The sequence below is a fragment of the Piliocolobus tephrosceles genome, unplaced genomic scaffold (genome assembly GCF_002776525.5).
Source record: "Piliocolobus tephrosceles isolate RC106 unplaced genomic scaffold, ASM277652v3 unscaffolded_41, whole genome shotgun sequence".
NCBI lineage: Eukaryota > Metazoa > Chordata > Mammalia > Primates > Cercopithecidae > Piliocolobus > Piliocolobus tephrosceles.
The window spans coordinates 2148490-2169017 of NW_022325420.1; the positions used below are offsets into that span (position 1 = coordinate 2148490).

General features: G+C 37.8%; 1 pseudogene; it reads left to right on the forward strand.

The window, feature by feature from the left end:
• The first annotated feature begins 13457 nt into the window (after positions 1-13457).
• LOC113224834 lies at positions 13458-14327 on the forward strand (annotated as a pseudogene).
• Positions 14328-20528: the final 6201 nt, after the last annotated feature.

Consider the following 20528-nt stretch of genomic DNA (forward strand, 5'->3'; position numbering starts at 1 on the left):
CAACTAGTATGTGGGACTGAGCAGGTGGGATCACACTGAGAGGGAGAAAGAGAAAGTGCTTTATTTGATAATATTTTTCCCTCACACAGGAGTATAATTAATTGAATAAACTTATTTCCGTGTACCTCAGTTCCACAAGTAAAACATAAGGAATGACAAAAATGATCACTAAGATCCAATAAAAACATAGATTATAATATGCAGATAAGGCAGTAAGTGTGTTCCTATGTTCATGCATAAATCATGTGTTCCATAAAAATATAAATTGAAAATAGTATAAAGAGAAATTTATTCACCAGCATTCTAACTTATGTGGGGGAAAGCAGATCAATGTGTCTGGTTATTCCCAGGAAGTGAAGCAGCCAGAGCAAGGAACAGGACCACACTTTACCCACCTGCACTAGGTGGAGGAAGGACATCACCGGGTACTGAGTAGAGAGGCCAGAGAAAGTTTTGCCAGCAAGAAATAGAAATGTGCCTTATGTCATGTGATTCTTCTGCTCAACTCAAGAAACTTACAGGAAAGAGCCTAACACAAATATGAGTACTTTTGAGTTGCATAGAGAAGGGACTCTGAATCTGGTTCTGATGAGAGAAGTGATTGAGAAATGCCTGTGGACTCAGGAGTACAGTCTTGAAAAGCTGAGAAAGTGAGGTGCGGGTCTTGTTGGAAAAGCTCAGACTGCCCCAAGTCTAGAATTGGGATTTCAGTCAAACTTTACCTGGATCTCAAAGGCTCACATGATGATTGAGCTATATTTTTGGTTTCTTTACAAGGATAACCAACAATATCCGGGATTAAATTATCCTAGGATGGATGACCCAAAGTGCAGCATTAAGCATTTCTGATTGCTGACAAACTCATGCAAAGGAGTGGAAGCCAAGTTGAACCATGCCAGAATGTTTCTTAGAATTCTATTCCAGAGTCACACAACATGAACAGACGTGCTGAGACAACGTTACAGGATGAGAGAGGCATTGGTTTGGATATTTAGGGTATTTCAGACAAAGCTAGATGAACTTAGTCTAAGATTTTTTTCATGTCCCATTTTATTTTTAATTGATTAAAAATAATTGTATATATCTGTGAGGTACAATGGGGTGTTTTAATACATATTTACTTTGTGAGATGATCAAATAATTAAAGTATCCATCACTTCAAATGCTTATTTTGTATATTTCAAATGCTTATTTGTATATTTCAAATACTTATTTCAATAATACTTTGAAATAAGTATTATTTCAAATGCTTATTATCTATCTCCAGAAAGAGCTACCTATTACTTCAAATACTTATTATTTTAATAAGTAATTATAAAATTGCTTGTTATTTATAATAAGTAATGATTATTGCTTATTATTTCTTTCTGAATCCCCCAAGATTCAGAAAGTCCAGGGACTTGGTAGAGAAATTAGTGATAAACTGGAGTGATAAACACTTTCATATCTGTAAGCAATAAGGTCAGTGGACCCACTATTTCACCTTTCCTTCCTTTCAGGAGCTCAGAACCTGGGAGGAGGGGTTGAAATGAGTGGCCTATTTTCCTGAAAATGCTGCTTCCTCATGGGTAGGCATGAGATTCCTGAGGGAGGAGTACTGATTCAGAAGTGGAGAATATCTTAGGAAAAAGTCTAGGTTGGAAATTCCACTCATTTCTTCAACAATCTTTAAATTCCTAATATTATACGGTATTTAGCCCCCAGACTCTATATTAACGTGGTAACCCAAGGGCATCCCTGAATGATTGCACTAGGGAAAATAAGGCCCAATACAGAGAACTATGACTTCACAGGAGAAGATGAGATACTATCCCCATGTTTAAGTCCGTATAGTCCTTTTAGGTATATGAGGGCAGAAGAACCCCTTGAGATCAGTGAAAAACAAAACAAAACAAGATGTGTGTGCATGTGCACACACATATTCTTACATTTAACTAATTATTAGCTATATAAATTTACCTTTATTACTTATATAGAAATTATATAATTATAATATATAATTATAAATTATGTATTACTTATATAGAAATTAAAATATTTACTTAGGTCAATCAATGATAAGAGACCAATGGCTTTTAGTGGGAACACTGACAATCAGGTTTAATTTTTGGTTTGAAGGTGAAATGCTACATAAAATGGGTGTTCAAAAGTCCCTTGATTCAGCAACTAGGACACGGTGGCACGGAGTAGGTACTTAGAGAATATCTGTTGAATGAGTGATGAGTACAAGGAGAATAGACTAGAAAACTCTATTTTCTACTATATTACAAGTGCAAGGGCCTATAAAATCATATAAAAAGCTTCCTAACACAGTAGAGAAATACACACTATTATTATCTGTTATTATATTCCTAATTCATTCAAATAACTGGAATTGGCAAAGATGCCAAAATATAAGTGTGCCCAAATTGGCTACTTTTTGGAAAGAAACTTATGTCCTGGGGCATTTCACCTGAAAACAATACATTAAAACTAAATCAGGCAAATGGTGATTGTAAGTTCTTCTACATCATATATAATCATGAACATTATGATAAGAGTCATTCTCATGATCTGCTGTGAAATGTATATTGGTAAGCAGTGTTTTGACCAATGAGACTGGTAAAATGGATGTGACAAGTCAACGCAACCTGAATTCATTCTTTCTGGTCTTGCCCGCATTAGATGTTAGTTTCCTTATATTGTTGTGTAGACAAAATAATGGTTCCTCTAAATGTTTATATCCTAATCCCCCAAACCTGTGAATACATTAGCATATGTGACAAGTGGGACTTTGCAGATGTAAACTGTAAAATAATACATTTATATTGTTTTCAGCCATTAAGTTGGTGGTAATTTGTTATAGTGGCAATAGGAAAGTAATACACACAGCAACTATAAGAGCCAGATAACCAAACACTGGTGTTACTTTACTTGTAATGTAAAGGCACCTATACTTAGTAACTAGGAAAATAATGAGTTTATACACAAGGGAAAAGACAATAGACAGAAGAGACTGAGACTACTGTGATAAATTGGGTTATACAAAAAGATAGGTCATTTAGGAACTATTTATTGTATACTTGAGTTTCACCAGAAAGGCCTGTAAGTGTCAGAGTTGCACTTTGAAGTCAACTGGGAAGTTTCAAAAGCAATAACTGAGGCATGGGTCCAATCTCTATATTCTGATTTGTCTGGGGTATGAGTAGGTATCAGGATTTTTAAAATCACCTCACCTGATTATTTTTTTAAATTTTTCTTTTTTTAAACTTTTATTCTAAGTTCAAGGGTACGATTGCAGGTTTGTTACAAAGGTAAACTTCTGTCATGGGGTTTGTTGTACAGATTATTCATCACCCAGGTATTAAACCTAGTACCCATTAGTTATTTTTTCTTATCCTCTTTCTACTCTCACCCTCCACTCTCTGAAAGACCTGTGTGTGTTGTTTTCTTGTTCCCCTATATGTGTTCATATATATTCTCATCATTTAGCTCCCACATATAAATGAGAACATATGGTATTTAGTTTTCTGTTCCTGTGTTAGTTTGCTAACGATAGTGGCCTCTAGCTCCATCCATGTCCCTGCAAAGGACATGATCTTGTTCTTTTTTATGGATGCATAGTATTACATGATGTATATGTATCACATTTTCTTTATCCAGTCTATCACTGATGAACTTAGATTCCATGTCTTTGCTATTGTGAATACTGCTACAGTGAATACACATGTACATCTGTCTTCATAATAGAATTATTTATATTCCTTTGGGAATATGCCCAGTAATAGGATTGCTGGGTTGAATGGTATTTCTGTCTTAGGTCTTTGCATAATCACCACACTGTCTTCCATAATGGCTGACCTAATTTATACTCCCACCAACAGTGTATAAGTGTTCCTTTTTCTCTCTACTTGATTCTAAAGGGTGGCTCAGTTTCAGATCCACTGCTTTAGAGCTACCTTTGTGGAAAAAAATATCCTGCATGGGTGGTGAAAATAAAAAAAAAAACCCTGCTACATATACTTTTACCTTGAAAATAATCTGTAGGGAAGAGTGAGTTCTTAATTTTGTAACTTCAGCAGTTGGAAGAAATACAGGGGTGTCAAATTCTCTGGAAAATGTTTTGTTGTTGTTGTTGATCCATACTGTGAAGATGACCCTCTTTAAATACAATTTTATCCCTAAGTTCATACATGCAATGTAAATCTCACTCCAATTTTTTGAAGATTCATCAGAATCTTCTGATGTCATCCCCAAATTGCATATCTTAATTATTCTAGAAAAGCTACACTTTTTCTGTGACTTCAAATGAAATGTTTAATGCTCTATACTGTACTTCAGTCTTTTCAAAGCATTCACGAACTCCATGTGTGCTTTAATTATCTAAAAGCATTAGAGCCTGCACATTATGCAAATGAAGGACCATGGCTTCTAAACAAAGCCTTCTCTAAAGATCCTATGAAAATTTACACTCTGTATTTCTCTTTTAGCCACCCCATGTTACATAAATCCAGAGATAATTCAGTTTTAGAGGTAATTAAATCTACTCTTGCTTCTACATATAGTATGAGAAGCTTCTTTTCAGCCTGTGACTCAGACTCATTTTTCCCAGTACATCTTTCTGTTCTGTGGAAGAAGATTGCAACCATCCTTCAAGACTGTGGGAAAAACTATTTCATCCTCACCTCAGAAGGAACAGCACATTTTGTTTATCCGCCTTCCCCTTTTTACTCTCCCTTCCTGAAAATTGGAACTCCTTACCCCACAGGCCTGTCATGCAGTTTTGTGCTTTTGACCCTTGTTAGAGTGATCACAGATTTATAAAACAAAACAGTAGATTCAGATGTTTCCCAATTAGCCAAACACATTTTTTTTCCTGTGTTACTAACATTCAATAACAATCAGAATTGATATTTTTTTCATGTGGCAATGGCTCCCAAATGATCTGCATTTTATAAGAATATCTAATAGTAACTAAAAGGCAAGGTTGTCCAAGTATGAGGTTAAAGAACATCCTTTCTTCTATTTCTGATTTTACCACCAACCTGTGTGGCCTGAAGCAAGTCATTTTTTTCTTTGCCTTTTATTTCATTCTTTAAATAAGCATCATGGCACTAATTTGTTTAGTCTCCAATTTATTGAATGTACACATTACTGAAACCCTGGGAGCAGGTACCTAGTCAAATGGCAGATTGCAAATTATAGAAAATACAAGAACTGTAACTTAATACTAAATGAAGCCATCCACAGGCCTTAGGTAAATTCTGACCAAAAGGAGCTGAAAACCACCACCACTGCCAACTAAGCATCTAAGATTCAGGTGATGTATGTAACCCCAATGGGCATTACCCCTGCTTTTATCATTCTTACCAAGCACTATCCATGATTGCCTGGAACCTTTGAACACTTAAAGCGCAGAGCTTTTGGTGATCTATAGGAAGGTGGCAGAGAATAACTCTCCTCCCTCTCCTGGTTATATTCTGTTAGAGGGTTACCAATACTCAGCACACACTCCCAAGCTTCAGAGAGGTTTTACTTACTTTGCCTCTCTCTCCAGGGATATACTACAAATCTGTGAGGCTGGGAGAGGTTAGGGCAGAATGATAACCTCAGAAACATCTCTCTTGTTTAAGGCCTAACGCAGTGCTTTCCGTGGATTAACAGCATTAGTATCACCTAAAAAATGGATAGAAGTGCGAATTCCTGGGTCCTATCTCAGACGTACTGAATTAGAAGTTCTGGGGTTTGGACCCAACAATCTGAATTTTAACAACCTTCCAGGTGATTTTTATGCTTGATAAAGTTTGAGAATCATGGATATAAACACACCATTTAGTTCCTTCTAGACTTGGGATGACTCAGTTCTTGCACATTCAGGCTATTCCTCAGGAGGTTCTTGTTATAAATAGATTTGTCTGTCTCCAGTGGAAGACAAAAGGGGCCCAAACATAAAAGAAGTGAAGTGAGGTATTTTTTTGTTTGTTTGTTGGTTTTTGTTTGTTTGTTTTGTTTTTTTCAGGAGTCTGGCTCTGTTGCCCAGGCTGGAATGCTGTCTCATCATCTCAGCTCACAGCAACCTCCAACTACAAGGTTCAAGCGATTCTCCTGCCTCAGACTCCCATCAAGCTGGGATTACAGGCCTGCGCCCAGCAATTTTTTTATATTTTTAGTAGAGACGGGGTTTTATTATGTTGTCCAGGCTGGTCTCCAACTCCTGACCTCAAGTGATCTGCCTGCCTTGGCCTCCCAAAGTGCTGGGATTACAGGTATGAGCTACCATGTCTGGCTGAAGTGAGTTATTTTTTAAAAAATGATTCCCCACTGTGAAAATATCCTTGTTCTTATTTTGAGGAAATATGGCATTCTCAGAACTCAACTGCCTTAGAGAGAGGCTTTTGAATAAATCCCTACCTAATAATACATGGTAAAGAAGAATGAGAGGGAGCTGGGCTGCTGAGGAGCAGTGAGAAATCTTCCCCTGGTCATCTTTGGGCTCCTCCTCAATTACAGGTTGATGTCTCATCAACCCTGGATGCCAGGCCTCATGGATACCTTGGATTCATTGGATACCCTGGTGTGACCCAAAAGATATGCATGGGTAAAAAGGAATGGGGAAATGAGAATAGCAAGAAGGAGAGAAAGAAAAATGAAGAAAAGGGAAAGAGTAAGAAATTAAAAAAAGAAAGGACAAGAGTCCCCAAGCCTCCTCTCCTTTATGCTACCCTAGTTATTCAGAGTCCTTCACAGGCTGCCTCAACCTCTTTGCAGAGGCAAAGAAGGCTCTGCTGGGATGATGCTTCTGGAAAAATGGAGTTTGAAAATGATCATTTCTCTAGGGTAAAAATGCCATGCACCTGCCATTTTCCTGCTAGACCCATCCCCCACTCCTGAAACCTCAGTACCCAAACACACAAAGAGCAGAAGAATAGAAGCCGCTAATAATTTCACAGCAGGAAAAGAGGGTATAATAGTGTAAACTGCCTTTAATCAAAACATACCTGATAAATATGTGTCACTTATTTTCTCAAAAATTCGAAGGCTGAAAATTATCAGGTGAATGTCTCGTCTAACCCAATGTTTTTAAGTCAAGTCACCCCACCCATGACATAACTTAAGCCGATAATAAAAAACAATCAACACTCCCCTCCAAAAAAAAAAAAAACACACACACACACACAAAAACACTCCAACAATTTGACAAGGGAATGTGCATTAGGTAGAAGCTTGTCAATACATTTAGAAAGAATTAGAACATACCCATATAAGCCTTTTCGTGAAAACAATGAGAAAATTCTAAAATGCAAACATGAGGCACAATTTTCAAAAAGTTATTCTTAAATAAAAGACAAATTCTAAATATAACAATGGGATCCATATAGGCAATGTCGCTGGGAACAAAGAGCGTCCTGTTTCTTCTTGCTATTTCAATTTCACAAACTAGGAAAGGAAGCAAGCACCATTTAGCTGGTCTTAATATACTTCACAAGTCTGATAATTTCGGAAAGAGAAATCTATGTGAGTTATAATTGTGTTCATTTATTCATTCAGCAAATATTTATCAAACATCTGATTAATATCATGATTCTGGCTCTCTTCTGGGCTCTGGGGAAGGGGAAGGAGAAGGAGTTTGTGGATATTAAATTAGAGATACCTATTTTAGATATTATTTTGGATAATGAGTGGGCAGTTGAGTATATAGATCCAGAGTTCAAGGATAAGATTTGGGTTGAAGATACAAATTTGGGACTCCTCTGCACATCTAGATGTTCTTTAAAATTGTGGGATTGCATGGTCTCACCTAGTGAATGACTGTAGATAAATAAGCATTCTGAGAACTGAGCCCATGCATACTTCAATCTTTTTATTTTTATTTATTTATTTTTTGAGATGGAGTCTCGCTCTGTCGCCCAGTCTGGAGTGCAGTGGCCATATCTCAGCTCACTGCAAGCTCCGCCTCCCAGGTTCACGCCATTCTCCTGGCTCAGCCTCCCGAGTAGCTGGGACTACAGGCGCCCGCCACCGCGCCCGGCTAGTTTTTTGTATTTTTTAGTAGAGACGGGGTTTCACCATGTTCGCCAGGATGGTCTCTATCTCTTGACCTCGTGATCCACCCGTCTCGGCCTCCCAAAGTGCTGGGATTACAGGCTTGAGCCACCGCGCCCGGCCTGCATACTTCAATCTTTAGTGATCAAGCTGATGAAGAACCAACAAAGGAGACCAATAAGGCATGCCTAGTAAGGCAGGAATAAAGAGTGTGTCACAGGGGTCTGAGATGTCAGTTATATGAAATGTAGTTGATTGATGAAGTAAGGTGACCCCTGAGAACTGACCATTGGATTTTAGCAACATGAAAGTTATTGGTAACCATGTGTTATGGACTGAATTAGGGTTTCCCAAAATTCATGTGCTGAGGCTCTAACCACCCAGTACCTCAGAATGTAACTGCATTGTATTATAGATAGGGTCTTTGAAGAGGTAACTAACTTAAAATAGGTTCATTAGGGTGGCCCCTAATCCAATATGACTAGTATCCTTACAAAAAGAGGAAATTGGGACACAAACATGCACCCATATTTGAGAAACCCATCAAAAAAGATGGCCATCTGTAAGCCTAGGAGAGAGGCCTTAGAAGAAACCTATCCTGTTGATGTGTTGATTTTGGACTTTTTTAGCCTCCAGGGTGATGAGAAAATCAGTTTCTGTTTTTGAGCTACCCAGTCTGTGGTACTTTATAAGGCAGCCCTAGATAACTAATACGTCATGGGAAAAGCTGTCTTGAAAGAATTGTGGGAATAGTAGTCTGATTGGTTCAAGAGAGAATATAAGGATAGGAAATGGAAAAAAGTATAGGGAAACAGATATATTGATTTTTTCCTGGAAGGGAAAAGGAGTAAACTTTTTTGAAGATTAACAACAGCATATTTGTATATGATGGAAGTGATCTAGATCTAGTGTGTGTGGGGGGATAGATGATGCAAGGGGGACAAGGGGAGAGAGAGAGAGAGAGAGACTTTGACCTTGAGTAGGCAAGAGAAGGAGTTGGCCTTTGTTGTATAAAATCCTGTTCTTCCCCTAATAGCAAGAAAAAGATGTATACACATGGTGATAGCATGTGGAAGTTCTTTTCTTATTCTGCCTATTTTCTCTCTACCGTAGGAAGCGAGATCCCACTGAGATTGAGGAATGGATGAAACTTGAAGTGTTGAAAAGAGATTAATTTGTGTCCTAGATATTCAGGGGTCAGAGATGCCTAGAGGGTTGTATCTTGCAGAACTCTGGAGGGAGGCATTTACATAGACCAGTCAGCAAGGAAGTGGTGGCAGCTCTGCCTATGAACATGTGCTGGTCAGATTCCCTGCTGTTGGAAACTTGATTGACTAGTGCCCTCAGCTTCTGCCATCCTAGATTCACAAACACATTTGCACCAAAAGCCATGCTCCCCATGGACTGCTCTCACTTAGCGACTAAGCACAGAGTAGAAGGAGAATTAATGCAGGTTCATTCCTGGGAGATGGGGGACTCCTCCATTGTGTGAGTTTGGCTGTAGGACAATCTTATCAAGCCCTGGCAAAACTTTCTTAAAACTGTAGTTTAAGAATTTTTCTACCTACTCTTTTTCCTCCACTTCTCCTTTGTAGATGTCAGGTTTGCACCTTAGTCTGAATTCTATCTCTGCCTTTTATAGCTTCTTCCCCATTTTGTTTTGCATGACTTTCCCTAATAAACCTCTTGCACATCTAATACTGTTCTGATGTCTGCTTCTTGGAAGTCTGTACTTCCAGGTAGTACCAGGAGTGGTCTTAAAAAACAGGTGATAAGATGGGATTTAGGGTTTAGGACTTACTCATCCTATCAGGCAAAGAAGACCTCAATGTGAGTACTATTTGGTGCAGAAATAGTCTCTTACACAATTTTGTGGCCTAGTTGCTGAAGATACTACAAGTGGTGGCCTGGGAAAATATCCCAGTTGAATGAACTGTCCATGCAGTTAGAATGATTCAGTCATTTCAAAGATACAGAAGGAACAATACCTACAAAGAGTTGGTTAGTTACTAGTAAGTTGTAGATAAATAAAAATATACTGAGGGCCATTGATAAGCAGTTGAAGGCTAAGTGTAAGAGGCATGTTTGGCAGCTTACAATGAGGCCCTTATCTCTTATAGTGAAAGAACAAAGAGTAGACATAACTGAGCAATGAAAAGAAATTTTGATAGCTAGTGGTGTTGCTGAGACTCTGAGCCATTTAAATATCTGACAAAGGCAGGTCTATTAGTATAAAGTCAGGACCCTTGTTGAAAAACCTGGGATACTTAAACATGGGATAGAAGATATCTGAATGTCTGCTTCTGAAAATTTTGGCTATACAAACACGACTGAACACTCAGAAATTTCAAAGGTATTCCACCTGTAAGAGCTGGCTCATCTTCCATGCTAAAAGATGCTACAGAATACTCTTCCTAAAAAGCAACAAATGCAGCCCATAGCAGCTGCCCCATCTTCTCCCCTGGGTGGCAGGCTGATAACAAAGGTTAAATCCCAGCAAGATCTAGATGCAGACATGACAGGCCTGATAAAAAAGAAAAGGGATCAGTCATGAAAGAAACTACATAAATTAGTTAGATGGATTAATAGCAGATTAGGTCTATGGATGAAAAGATTAATAAACTTGAGGAAATAACAATGGAAACTACCCAAAATAAGACTCAGAGTAAATAAGAGCTGAGAAAAAAGAGAACAAAACTGTAGAGCAAATTCAAGTAGTGTAATATATGTATTATTGGAGTACTTGAAGGAGATAAGATGAGGGGCAGGAACAGAAAATGAATTTAAGATATTTTAAAAAATAATTATTCAGTTGGTAAATGAATAAATAAATTGTGGTACATCCATACAATGAAATATTATTCAGTACTAAAAAGAAATGAGCTATCAAGACAAAAAAGACCCGAGGAAGCCCTAAATGCGTATTTCTATGTGAAGGAAACCAATCTGAAAAGGCTATACACTGTGATTCCAACTATATGACCTTTTGGAAAAGGAAAACTATAGAGACAATGAAGAGACCAGTGGGTACCAGGGGCTAGAGAGCACAGAAGATTTTTAGGGCAGTGAAACTGTTACGTATGATACTATAATGCTAGATATATGTTATTATGCATTTGTTAAAACCCATAGGACGTGCAATGTCAAGAGCGAATCTAATGTAACCTATGGATTTGGGGTAATAATCATGTTTTAATGTAAATTAATGAATTGTAACAAATGTATTGCTCTGGTGGAGGATGTTGACAATGGGGAAGGCTGTGCATGTTTGGGGACAGGAAGTATAAGAGAACTCTAATTTCTGTTAAATTTTCCTGTGAAACTAAAACTGCTCTAAAACATAAAATCCACTTAAAAATAATAGTAGAAAAAATTTACAAATTTTGTGAAAATTATCAACTCATGGGTCTAAGAAGCACAATGAACCTTAAACACAAGAAACATGAAGATAATTATACCAAAGTATAATCGAATTTCTTAACATCAGTGATAAAGGGAAACTCTTAAAACTAGCCAGAGAAAAAGGGTACATTAAATATAGATGAGAAAAAGAAAGGAATGACAAAGTTTCCTGGTAGGAAACAATGGAATGCCTGATCCACACGTACAGAATCTTGTAGAGCACAGATTTAAATCAAGTGGGAGGTTGCACATCACAACAAAGGTGGTATAGAAATGGAGCCATGACCATGGGATCCACTGATCACATATCACAACATCTAGAAAAAATATACTTCTAAAGATAGAGTGGCAGAGTCAGCTCAGAGGCAAGAATTTAAAAGGATGGAATGCCATCCTTTGGGATATAGTATATACATAAACTTAGAGACATATCTATGGCATAATTGCACAAATAGGAAGAATATATGGATCTGGGAGCCAAAGTAGGAGTGATCTCACTTAATATTATTCCCCAAAATCTGCTGGAGAGTATTTGCTTCATATACCTGCAACTCTGGGCTCTTCAGGGTTGGAGGGCCGAATCCCAATGAGGGCATGTTTTTGCAAAGGGACTGATCAGGGTCGCATTGAACTATAATATATAGCTACCACTAGGGCACTTTACACTGCTTGTGTTGAGAACCAGCAGCTGAGGCATCATCATCAAAGCCAGAGTAATTGACTCTGATAATCAGGAGGCTGTAAGGCTGAATTTACACTGTGTGGCAGGAGGGAATACATAGAGAATCTCAGTTGCAGGTTAGAGATTACAACTGTAATTAAAAGTCTAAAATGTGTATAGATGCTAGCATAATAGAAATAAGAAAATACGTCAAATACGTATGGTTACCTAAATCTTTTTTGAGTAATTTAGGGGAGGAACAGGAGATTATTTAGTCAACTTACTAGGGAAAGACATTGTCAGCAAAAATAAAATGTTCAGTTAACCATAGCCTTAAGTCTTGTATCAATCAAAGGAAGAATAAGGGAATAACTTCCTATTAATTATCACTTAGTTCTACTTGTCTAGAGAATACTTGTTTGGTGACATACCACTAATAACTGTTGTATGAAATTAGATCTATTTCTGACAGATGAGCTTTCATTTTTTTATGTTTTTAGACATGCTATTCTTTCCCCTTGTTGTAGCCTTGAGTGGAATGAGCTTAAGATATGGAAGACTTTATGTTTTTTTTCTGGGATTCTCTGAATATTTAACAATTCTTTTTTAATATTAAAGAGAAATAATGATTAAGATGCCACATGAGTTTTGATATTTGCCAATCTTGAGAAAAAAATATATTTTCTCAGTTTTCTCCCCAACTTAGATATGATCATTTGATGGATTAAGGTATTTCCTATTTTGTGGAAAAATCTTGCCGTATTAGGTTTTCTTTATAGTCATTTTCTCTAGGCTATTTTTATATAAGTGGTTGCCTACCTCATTATCACAACTTAAAGATTTAAGAACAAAGCACACATTTAATATTTTATACACTCAGTGCGGAACCATTATTCAGCCTATCCAGTCATGATTAGTCATTGTCCATTTGACTTGCCTGGAAGAGACAGAAATCTTTATTACTCTGTGTAAATAAAATATCACATCAAAAATAAAATCTAACAAAAGGAATGCTTTACTATGTGCCAGTGACTCTTTTAATTACTTTGTAAGTATTTTCACTTAACTTTCAAATCATCTTATGAGATAGGTACTGTCATTAACTCTATGTTACCAATGAGGAACCTGCTGCACAGCTACTACAGGTAGGGGGATTCGGGCTCAGAGCCTCTGCTCTTTCCTATTGTAGCCTATGACCCACAAGTATTAAGAATATGATGCAAGAACTGTGCGGACCAGACCTGGCAGCCTTGCTCAGTTCAGCATAGCGGAGAGGATCGGAGCGGATCGGAGTGGATCCGAGCGGATCGCAGCGGATCGGAGCACACCTGAGCACACCGGAGCAGGCTCATCGCGAGGGTGCTGCGAGACCATGGAGAACAGATACACATATGAAGACTATAAGAACACTGCAGAATGGCTTCTGTCTCACACTAAGCACCGACCTCAAGTTGCAATAATCTGTGGTTCTGGATTAGGAGGTCTGACTGATAAATTAACTCAGGCCCAGATCTTTGACTACAGTGAAATCCCCAACTTTCCCCGAAGTACAGTGCCAGGTCATGTTGGCTGACTGGTGTTTGGGTTCCTGAATGGCAGAGCCTGTGTGATAATGCAGGGCAGGTTCCATATGTATGAAGGGTACTCGCTCTGGAAGGTGACATTCCCACTGAGGGTTTTCCACCTTCTGGGTGTGGACACCCTGGTGGTCACCAATGCAGCAGGAGGGCTGAACCCCAAGTTTGAGGTTGGAGATATCATGCTGATCTGTGACCATATCAGCCTACCTGGTTTCAGTGGTCAGAACCCTCTCAGAGGGCCCAATGATGAAAGATTTGGAGTTCGTTTCCCTGCCATGTCTGATGCCTAGGACCGGACTATGAGGCAGAGGGCTCTCAGTATGTGGAAACAAATGGGGAAGCAACGTGAGCTACAGGAAGGCACCTATGTGATGCTGGCAAGCCCCAGCTTTGAGACTGTGGCAGAATCTTGTCTGCTGCAGAAGCTGGAAGCAGATGCTGTTGGCATGAGTATAATACCAGAAGTTATCGTTGCACGGCACTGTGGACTTCGAGTCTTCGGCTTCTCACTCATCACCAACAAGGTCATCATGGATTATGAAAGCCTGGAGAAGGCCAACCACGAAGAAGTATTAGTGGTTGGCAAACAAGCTGCACAGAAATTGGAACAGTTGGTCTCCATTCTTATGGCCAGCATTCCACTCCCTGACAAAGCCAGTTGACCTGCCCTGGAGTGGTCTGGCGACTCTCACGCAAGATCCAAGTAGCTGCTACCTTCTTTGACCCCTTGCTGGAGTCACGTGCCTCTGTCCTTAGGTTGTAGCAGAAAGGAAAAGATTTCTATCCTTCACCTTTCCCACTTTCTTCCACTAGACCCTTCTAGTGCCAGATCCTCTTCTCACAGCTGGGATCACAGGTGTGAGCATAGTGAGACGTTGGCGCTACAAAATAAAGCTGTTCTCATTTCTGTTCTTTCTTATACCAGAGCTGGAGCCCATGCCCTACTACACATCTGTGGAGGTGCCCAGGATTTGACTTGGGCCTTAGAACTTTGCACAGCAGCTGCTACTAGCTTTTTGAGATAATACATTCCTGGGGGCTCTGTTCTGCCTTATCTAAATCACCAGAGACCAAACAAGGACTAACGCAATACCTCTTGGACTTTATTTAATGTCATAATGTTGTCAGAATAAAGAGAAAGATGAAAAAAAATATGATGCAAGTTATTGAAATTATTGAAATACCCATTCTTCTGCCAAAAATCCTCTTTAAAAGTAAGTATGAGCTGTAACAAAAAGAAGCATACAAATAAGTCTCTAAAATGTGAAATATTTTTTATTGATTTTAGACTGTAAATCTAAGAGTTTCTGTGTAGTTTTGTTAGAAAATATACATGGTGAAAATAAAAAAAAATTGCTTTTTATTATGTTAGTAAAAGCAAAGACTTTGTATAACATCTAATAAAATTCTGAAGAAAAGATTTCCCACCTGTAATTTGCAATCTTTCATTTGCTTATAAATACTACAATATTTCTATTAACAGATCATATAGTCCTTGGAGACTATCTCAAACTAGTAACATATTTTGACTATCAGTTAGTATAAACTTTCACTTGTTTTGTATTCTCTCCTTTTTTTCATATATATATATATATATGGATATTTGAAATTTAATCTCTTATACCTACTTTTAATCTCCTCCTGGAGAAAGATATTGGGTGCAAAAAGATACAGATTAATTTAAATATTATCATATGTATGTGATTCAATCAAATTATGTTAATACATACAGCATGACAGTTTCAATGTCCGTTTCCGGGTTTTCATGATTGATCTGTTATTTTGGGTATGATTCATCAGCTTATTTTTTTTTATTTGCATCTAGGTAAACAGGAGAAAGTACCCTCCTACCCAATGAGGAGTAAGGATGCATAGCTTAGATGAAATAGCTGGTCACTTAATAGTTTATGAATGAAATTTTATTCCCACGGCAGCATGAACAGGGTTTCTGAGGAATCACTATCCAGACCAGGATCTCCAGGTTCCTGCCTGATCCACACTGTCCTCCTTTAAGATACTCCACAACTCAAGTCAAAGTGAGAAAAAAAAGAAACAGAGAGTGACTCTGAAGGCTGTGCTTTTATTTATTTATTTTTTTAGTAAACTTTTATTTTAGGTTCAGGGGTGCATGTGCAGGTTTGGTGTATAGGTAAATTGCATGTCATGGGGGTTTGTTGTACAGATTATTTTACCACCCAGGTAACACGCATAGTACCTGATAGGCAGTTTTTCAATCCTCAACTTTTTCCCTCTCTTCACCCACAGGTAGGCCCTAGTGTCTGTTGTTCCTTTCTTTGTGTCCATATGTACTGGATGTTTAGCTCCCACTTGTGAGTGAGAACATGTGGTATTTGATTTTCTGTTCCTGTGTTAGTTCACTTAGGATAATGGCCTCCAGCTCCATCCATGTGACTGCAAAGGACATGAACTCATTCTTTTTTATGACTGCATAGTATTCCAAGAGGTGTATGTTCCACATTTTCTTTATTCAGTTGATGGACATTTAGATTGATTCCATGTCTTTGCTATTGTGAACAGTGCTGTGATAAACATACACATGCACATGTCTGTATGGTAGAACAACTTATATTCTTTTGGCTATATACCCCTAAATGGGATTTCTGGGTGGAATGGTAATTCTGCTTTAAGTTCTCTGAGAAATCGCCAAACTGCTTTCCACAATGACTGAACTAATTTACATCCCACCAGCAGCATACAAGCGTACACTTTTCTCCACAACCTTGCCACCTTGCCAGCATCTGTTATTTTTTTCCTTTTTTTTTTTTTTTTTTGAGACGGAGTCTCCCTCTGTCGCCCAGGGTGGAGTGCAGTGGCGCCATCTCGGCTCACTACAAGCTCTGCCTCCCGGGTTCACGCCCTTCTCCTGCCTCAGCCTCCTGAGTAGCTGGAACTACAGGAACCTGCCACCATGCCTGGCTAATTTTTGTATTTTTAGTAGAGATGGGGTTTCACCGTGTTAGCCAGGATGGTGTCGATCTCCTGACCGTGTGATCCACCCGCCTTGGCCTCCCAAAGAGCTGGGATTACAGACGTGAGCCACCGCGCCCAACCCATTTTTAGACTTTTTAATAACAGCCATACTGAAAGGTGTGAAAGGGTATCTCATTGTGGTTTTGATTTGCATTTCTCTAATGATTAGTGATGTTGAGCATTTTTTCATATGCTTCTTGGCCATGCATATGTCTATGTGTCTTCTCTTTTAAGAAGTATCTGTTCATGTCCTTTACCCATTTTTAATTTGTTTTTTTTGTTTGCTTGTTGATTTAAGTTCCTTACAGATTCTGGTTATTAGACCTTTGTTGGATGCAGATTTTTTCTCCCATTCTATGGGTTGTCTGTTTACTTGGCTGATAATTTGTTTTGCTGTGCAGAAGCTCTTTAGTTTAATTCGGTCCCATTTGGTCAATATTTGTTTTTGTTGCAATTGCTTTTGGCATCTTTGTCATGAAATCTTTTCCAGGTCCTTTGTCCAGAATGATATTGCCTAGGTTATCTTCCAGAATTTTTTATAGTTTTAGGTTTCACTTTTAATCCATTTTGAGTTGATTTTTGTATATGATGTAAAGAAGGGGTCCAGTTTCAATCTTCTGCATATGGCTAACCAGTTATCCCAGTACCATTTATTAAATGGGGAGGCCTTTCCCCATTGCTTGTTTTTGCCAGCTATGTCAAAGATCAGATGGTTGTAGGTATGTGGCATTGTTTCTCAGCTCTCTATTCTGTTCTGTTTGTCTATATGTCTGTTTTTGTATCAGTACCATGGTGTTCTAGTTCCAGTAGGCTTTTAGCACAGTTTGAAGCCTAGTAACCCGATGCCTCCAGGTTTGTTCTTTTTGCTTAATATTACCTTGACTAGTTGAGCTAAGACTGAGCATTTCTAACTTGGGGATTTTTTTTTTTTTTGATTAAATATTTTAAAGACGGTCTTTCTTGGAAAAGAGGGAAATAGAACAGGAGGAATGAAAGATCTTTAGGTTAGTAATACAGTATTTGATATGAAGAAAAGCATATACACCTTTTATGTAGTGGCAGTTTTACTTTCAGAATCACTTAACTTTGCTTTATTAGGTAAGCCAGTTGAGATAATAAGAAAAAGCTATCCATTAGTATTGGAGTTTTTCAAAGTTTCTTATTATGGTAAACTATACGTAACATAAAATTTGCCACATTATCCATTTAAAGTGTACAGTTCAGTGGTATTAAGTAAATTTATAATGTTGTGTAACCATCACCACCATCCATCTCTCTGTAACTCTTTCCAGCTTGTAAAACTGAAACTTTGTACCCATTAAACAATAACTCCCCTTTCCTTTCTCCCCCAGCCCCTGACAGTCACCATTCTATTTTCTATCTCTACAATTTTAAATACTCTATCTCATGTAAGTGAGAGTAATATTTGTGTTTTTGTGACTGGCTTATTTCACTTAGCATAATGTCCTCAAGGTTTATTTATGTTGTAGCATATGTCAGAATTTACTTCCTATTTTAAAACTGAAAAATATCTCATTGTTTATATATTTTTTGCTTCTTCATTCCTCAGTCAGTGGATACTTGGGTTACTTTCATGTTTTAGCTATTGTAAATAAACCTTCTATCAAGCTGGTGTACAATATCTCTGCAATCCTGCTTTCAGATCCTTTGGGTATATACCTAGAAGTGGAATTGCTGGATTATATGGTAATTCTATTTGTAATTTTTTAAGAAACTGCCATACTGTTTTCCACAGTGGCGTATTTTAAATTCCCACCAACAGTGCACAAGGGTTTCAGTTTTTCCACATCCTTTCCAACACTTGTTATTTTTTCAGTTTTTAAAAATAGTAGCAATACTGATTGGTGTAAGGTGGTATCTCATTGTAGTTTTGATTTGCATTTTCCTAATGATTAGTGGTATTGAGCACATTTTCATGTACTTATTGGTCATTTGAATATCTTCTTTACAGAAATGTCTATTTAGGTTCTTTGCCCATTTTTTGAAATTGTACTTTAAGTTCTAGGGTACATGTGCACAATGTGCAGATTTTTTACATATGTATACATGTGCCATGTTGTTTTGCTGCACCCATTAACTCGTCATTTACATTAGATATTTCTCCTAATGGTATCCCTCTCCCATCCCCCTACCCCACAACAAGCCCTGGTGTGTGATGTTCCCTGCCCTGTGTCCAAGTGTTCTCGTTGTTCAATTCCCACCTATGAGTGAGAACATGCAATGTTTGGTTTTCTTTCCTTGTGATACTTTGCTCAGAATGATGGTTTCCAGCTTCATCCATGTCCCTACAAAGGACATGAATTCATCCTTTTTTATGGCTGCATAGTATTCCATGGTGTATATGTGCCACATTTGCTTAATCCAGTCTATTATTGATGGACATTTGGGTTGGTTCCAAGTCTTTGCTATTGTGAATAGTGCCACAATAAACATATGTGTGCATATGTCTTTATAGTCGCATGATTTATAATCCTTTGGGATTGCTGGGTCAAACGGTATTTCTAGTTTCTAGTTGGAGAATTGCTACACTGTCTTCTACAATGGTTGAACTAGTTTACACTACCACCAACAGTGTAAAAGCATTCCAGTTTCTCCATATCCTCTTTAGCACCTGTTGTTTCCTGACTTTTTAATGATCGCCATTCTAACTGGTGTGAGATGGTATCTCATTGTGGTTTTGATTTGCATTTCTCTGATGACCAGTCTTGATGAGCATTTTTTCATGTGTCTGTTGGCTGCATAAATGTCTTCTTTTGAGAAGTGTCTGTTCATATCCTTTGCCCAACTTTTGATGGGGTTGTTTCATTTTTTTCTTGTAAATTTGTTTCAGTTCTTTGTAGATTCTGGATATTAGCCCTTTGTTAGATGGGTAGATTGCAAAAATTTTCTCCCATTCTGTAGGTTGCATGTTCACTCTGATGGTAGTTTATTTTGTTGTGCAGAACCTCTTTAGTTTAATTAGATCCCATTTGTCTATTTTGGCTTTTGTTGCCATTGCTTTTAGTGTTTTAGTCATGAAGTCCTTGCCCATGCCAATGTCCTGAATGGTATTGCCTAGGTTTTCTTCTAGGGTGTTTATGGTTTTAGGTCTAACATTTAAGTCTTTAATCCCTCTTGAATTAATTTTTGTATAGGGTATAAGGAAGGGATCCAGTTTCAGCTTTCTACATATGGCTAGCTAGTTTTCTCAGCACCATTTATTAAACAGGGAATCCTTTCCTCATTTCTTGTTTTTGTCAGGTTTGTCAAAGATCAAATTGTTGTAGATGTGTAGTGTTATTTCTGAGGCCTCTGTTCTGTTCCATTGGTCTATATATCTGTTTTGGTACCAGTACCATGCTGTTTTGGTTACTGTAGCCTTGTAGTATAGTTTGAAGTCAGGTAGCATGATGCCTCCAGCTTTGTTGTTTTTGCTTACGATTGTCTTGGTTATATGGATTTGCCCATTTTTATTTATTTTTATTTATTTTTTATTTTTTGCTGTTATTGAGTCAGGAGTTCTCTATACTTTCTGGATATTAATATCTTATCAGATATACTATTTGCAAATATTTTCTCCTATTCTCTGGGATGCCTTTTTATTCTGTTAAAATTGTCTTTTGTTGTTGTTTTAAAATTTGTTATGAAGTCCAGTTTGTCTAATTTGTCCAAAATAGCTTTTGTACTATGTTTTCTTTTAAGAGTTGTATAGTTTTAGGTCTTCCACTTAGGTCATTTATCCATTTTGAGTTAGTTTATGATGTTAGGTGAGGGTCCAACTGTAGTCTTTTACAAGCAGATTTCCAGTTTCCCCAGCAGCATCTGTTGAAAAGATTGCCCTTTGTCCTTTCCTCTTGGTACTTTTCCAAAAA